Genomic DNA, 5,520 nt, shown 5'->3' on the forward strand with positions numbered 1-5,520 from the left:
TCGCCCGCCACCTCCTTCCTGCGCCCCTGCGCCCCGGGAGGAGGCACCGGGAGGGACGCGGAGCGCTCCATTCACCGTGGGGACGAGCCCGCGAGCCCCGATTCCATCTTGAGCAAACCAGGACCCACCAAATGCCCGTGTCCACCTTTCCTCTTCCACGATCTAGTCCACGCGCACGAGCCCAGACCCAGGAGGACGCCGGCTCCACCTTCCTGCCCTCCCCTGTCTTTCCAGGGCTCCTCGCCAGCCCAGCGCCCGAGGCCCTTTGCTAATGACACCCCCGCAGATGAAAAGATTCGCTCTGAAGTATTTAAAGCAGTGGTTCTCAACCTGTGGGTCGCGACCCCCTTGGGGGTCAAACGACCCTTTCACAGGGGAGTCGCCTAAGACCATCGGAAAACACATATAATTACATATAGTTTTTGTGATTAATCACTATGCTTTAATTATGTTCAATTGGTAACAATGAAATTAGGGGTCACCACAACATGAGGAACTGTATTAAAGGGTCGCGGCATTAGGAAGGTTGAGAACCACTGAGTGGATTTCTTAGAAGTAATGCATGTCATGGGTTTAAATGTGTTTAATAAATGTATTGAGGAAGAGTATTGTATGTAAGGATTTTAAGACTTCCTTTCATAGTGCATAAACTCTGGAAAATAAACTCAGCTCATCCAGTAACTTGAAATTGTCCCTTTCATTCCTAAATAATATTTAACGATCACAATACCAACCTTTTATGAATTTACCTCAAACAATACTTGATAGAGGTTTATTTGACTCAGATTTTTTTTAGAAAAAAAAAGCCAATAGGCCTTTCTGCCTCGAGGTACTCAGAAGAATTAATCTCACATGTTACAGGATGCGGCTTCACATGTTTAAGAAAAACAATTTACTTCCCTCTTTGTCTGAGATACATTAAATCTTGCTTGTGTGTTTACCCATACTCAGAATCCATGAGCTCTTAGTGGACAAAGAACTAAAAAAAAAAAATGTCTTTATCGGATTGATACATGCTGTAAATCACGACCAAAATATTTTGAAATAGGTTTTGAACCTTTTGTCTGAAAAGTTTTGCAGAAAGTTCTTAAACTTAAAAGTTTAAAAAACAACAACAAACAAAAAAACTGAAGTGAGAAGCAACGAGCTTTTATTTGAAATCAAAGAATAGCTATTCCAGAAGCACTGATTCAGGCAGAAACCCAAATAGTGTTTCAATTACCGGGTGAAGAAGGCAAAGGGTTTTTGTGAGAAAAGGAAGAGAAATAATTACATGAATAGAAAGAAGGAATTTCTAGTTGTGTTAATAAGCTAAGTTATTCTTTAGCTATACATGGCTGTTTACTGATTCTGAAAAATGTCTTTATCAGTCCTCATAGTCAGGAGGTCTGTTTTCTTGGCAAACAGTTGTTTGGGATACAATGTTGCTTTAGGCCCAGTTCAAACATTCCAAAGGTGCAAGGAGTTAGAGGTGCAATGCAGTTCCTCTGGAATGGCTGCCCCGACTCCTTTTTGAAATGGCCCCATTAATGCCCATTTCTCACAGAATAAAAGATTATGTTTCATATGCTTGCTTTATTTTGTTAAGTTACAAGTAGTAGGAAACATGTTAAGAGTTCTCCTTGCATTTTTTGATATATGTTTTAAGGCGATTGGGACCATCTTAAGAGAAGCTTACCACAACACTACGTTTTGGAGTTCGCTGGTACAAATGACCCAGAAGAGAGCCCTTAAATTGCAACGGAAAGAGGAATTCCTAATGGCTAAATAATGGCTGTTTCTGACTGCTAACACATTACCAAGCACTTTATTAACTTCTTTGTGGAAATTAATTCATTTAATCCTTACAACCATCCTTCGAGGTACTTATTAATGTTATCCCCAGTTTACCTAAGAGGAGATTGAGGGACACAGAGAAACTAAGCAATTTGCCTGTAGTCACGTAGCTAATAACCTGGCAGTTTGGCTCAAGCGCATACTCCCTTAACCAGTATACTATACCACCTTTCATGGGCACAAAATCGCACGCCATATGATTGAATTTTACTTTCAAAGTCCTAAAACATACCAAATACCCAGTGTCTTCATGTTGAAAAGATTTCTTATATTTAGTATTATTTTCCTGGACACGAAGAGAGAATTAAACCCTAAGAAAGAAAACTTGTAAGACTTCCTTTGATATATATTAAGCAAAATGGTATAATCTGTTAGTTTTTGAAAACAAAAAAAAACACACTTTTTTTTTTAATCCTCACCTGAGGATATTTTTTCTATTGACTTTTAGAGAGAGTAGGAGGGAAGGAGGAGAAAGAGAGAGAGAAAAAAAACATCCAAGTGAGAGCGACACATTGATTGGTTGCCTCCCACGTGTGCCCCGACCTGGGCAGGGATGAACCTGCAATGGAGCCCTTGACCAGGAATTGAACCCCTTTGATCTGTGGGCCAACACTCTAACCGCTGAGCAAAAGCGAGGGCACTTTTCACATCATTTAAGGGTAATTGCTCTTTAAGTTTTTTGTGTGTTTTTTTAAGGTTCCGGAGCAGTTAGAAGTTTTATGAGTATTTATTTAGTGAATGGAAGAAACACATTTCCTTAGAAAAGATTCATCACCATCTTTAACCCTCCATTAGACTTAAATGGGTAGAACTAGCATTCAATATATACAGCATATGTTTTAAATTCATAAAATCACAGTGAGAAGGTTTTAATGACTGAGGCAGCCCAGGTACTTCTAACTAGATCTGAACTATTAGTCAATTAGCTAACTAATTAGCTAATGATGTCAGCCGTAGCAATGGAGAAGTGAGAGGCAATCCTTTTTACTTTCACTGAAGGAAGAAAAGGGACTCCATATCCTGGAATGCTTTATTTCTGCCTCTGATATATAAAAAGTCACAGAAATGCTTTGGGGATTAAAAGCAGTATTAGCGGGGGTTTTATGTGTCTGCAGATTTCAAATTCTTGGGTGATACTATGCACTAAAAAGTACCCAAAGAACAAGAGAAATAACAGGTTTGAGAAGCCTGTTACATTTGTCTCCTCTGGTTTAGTTTGGTTTCCTACGAGGTAGAAGTTTAAGGACATAGTATTCAGTAAGTTTAGTTTGGGTTTAAGAGAAATAACATTGTATTTGTCATATTACTAATGAAAAATTACATACAGCCCTCGCCGGCTTGGCTCAGTGGATAGAGCGTCAGCCTGCGGATTGAAGGGTCCCAGGTTCGATTCCGGCCGAGGGCACATGCCTGGGTTGTGGGCTCGTTCCCCAGTAGGGGGTGTGCAGGAGGCAGCTGATCAATGATTCTCTCTCATCATTGATGTTTCTCTCTCTCTCTCTCCTTCTCCATTCCTCTCTGAAATTAATAAAGAAATATATTTTAAAAGAAAAGAAAAATTACATACATGTTACATCGATGGCAGATACTGCAAGTTGCCTAGTCAATACCCACCCTACCCTGTTTGACAGACCCAAATTTGCTCAGGGTGGCGATGTGCCGAGTTAAAACTTTCCTCCCAGGCTCCTCTTGCAGATGGGGTAGCAGCCATAAGATCACTGTGGCCAATGGGATGGATGGCTTCGGAGAAAGCTGAAGGAGAAGCTTGGCTATCCCTTTGCCTTTTGTCATTTGTACTGTTTTCTTTCTTTCTGCCTGGAAGGAAGACTTAAGTTTGGGATCAGCCATCTTGTAACCACGAGCTGACATTGAGAATGAAGTCCATGTGGTATGAAGTATGCCAGAGCCAAGATGAGGAACCTGGGACAACATTGACTGCATGGAGCTGCCACATCAGTCCCAGGCTGCCTACCTCTAGTCCTCTCTGTGACATGCTATCAAATGCAGCCCTAACTAAAGTTCAAAGTTAAACACTGTCTCCTTGAGATAGCTAGTATATATACTCATGTAATATTACTATACTATAAAAGTGGTATTCTTTGATTTTGCTGCCATCTTAAGTAACTGCACTTTGCAGAAATCAGTGCTCTCTGTGACTTGCCTGCTAGTATTTGGTGAAGAAAACACACCTATTCCTGACTATGAAAAGAATATCTTATATTTAGTCATACAGTACATTTGATTGTACACATTTCACATATCACCTCAGTGAGCCTCTAATATCACTGTGAGAAAGGAGGATAAGTAGCAGTAGTCGTCTAGAAACAAGTTACTGGCCAGAGTTATCACCATGCCAAGTACATAAAGAACACACAGAAAAGTATAATTCTGTTTTTAATTTTTAATGAGAAATAAATAGAAGAATCAGGTTGCAGATAGGAATTCTAAAATTAAAATAAATAGTACGTACTGTATAGAAAGCGACCTGCCAAGATGCATCAAAAGTGATGAAAATGTGAATCTGTTACCCACAATACTACTACTGGGAATTTTCTGAAGGAAAATTTTAGGAAGAAGAAAAAGGTTATGTGTGTGGAAATGGCACTGGAGCATTTTTTTAAAAGAAAGCCAAAATATATAAATCCCATGTATGTCTAATAATAGGTACATTACGAGTAACCAAAGAAATAAAACATTTTTGCATATCTTATTGCGGGCAATCAGATGTGTTCTTTTTTCATTGCTAATGGCAACTGGCCTCTGGATGGGTGTCCCGGGCCAGCCTATAAGAGAGTGTGTATCCTGGTCACTGCTGTCACTGCTGCTGGATTAGATTTATTCAACATTTATATGTCAGACATTGTACTGAATATTTTACTTACGTTACCTTCTTTAATCCTCACAGTAGGTACTATGAGGTCTCTACTGTGTCCTCATTCCAAAGATGAGGAGATGAAGGTCTAAAGTGGTGGAGCAGGAATTTGACCATTGTTTTGAATTACCCTAGACTGTAGAAACTGGCCTACAGACTTAACTTTACTGCTTCTCAATTAATATATAACCAGCTCCGCAGACATCTTTTGAAATGTTGGTTATGCCAGGCACTGTGCTAGATAGACCCCAGGTGTGATCATGGGAAGAATGGGACAGGCAGCGATAACAAGAAACATGGACATGGACTCCAGAACAATGGCTTACCGGCAAAAGTGAGAAGACAACTAGGGCTTTTCAGCAGCGTATGGGGTGTCCAGAAATGAGGCTGGAGAACCTAGTGAAACAGGCAGGACCTGTTTCTAAAAGTTATTCTTTTAAAAAAGGATTGATCAGCCATGGTAAGGCGTATGGGCTCAATCCCACGCGCAGTGGAGAGCCATTTAAGGAGGTTACGTTTCAGAGCGGCATGGCCACATTTGCATATCCGCAAATTTTCTCAGGCTGCCATGTGGAAAATGAATTGAAGAGAAATAAGACTGGAGGCAGCGAGCCAATTATGGAGCTGATGAATGAATCTAGGTGAGAGATGACAATCTGGTCTAGAAGTCACAGTGAGGATGAAGAGAAATAAATGTTAAAGCTCAAAGGCGGAAGTAGAATCAACAGGATTTGGCAAATGTGCAATGTGATGGAGAAGGCAAGCAAGACTCGTTTCCGGCTTGAACCACTGGGTAGATGGTGGTGCTGTTT

The 5,520-nt window shown here is 40.5% G+C and overlaps 1 protein-coding gene across 1 annotated transcript in view; it reads right to left on the reverse strand.

Annotated features, from left to right (window-relative positions):
- Positions 1-365, reverse strand: part of FAM169A (family with sequence similarity 169 member A) — a 61,736-nt gene extending 61,371 nt beyond the window's left edge. The window contains exon 1 of the mRNA XM_006775442.2: positions 129-365. The gene's annotated coding sequence lies outside the window, so the exon portion shown is untranslated. The remainder of the gene's footprint in view (positions 1-128) is intronic.
- Between the last annotated feature and the right edge of the window lie 5,155 nt (positions 366-5,520).

This window comes from Myotis davidii, unplaced genomic scaffold, assembly GCF_000327345.1.
Source record: "Myotis davidii unplaced genomic scaffold, ASM32734v1 scaffold44, whole genome shotgun sequence".
Classification (NCBI taxonomy): domain Eukaryota; kingdom Metazoa; phylum Chordata; class Mammalia; order Chiroptera; family Vespertilionidae; genus Myotis; species Myotis davidii.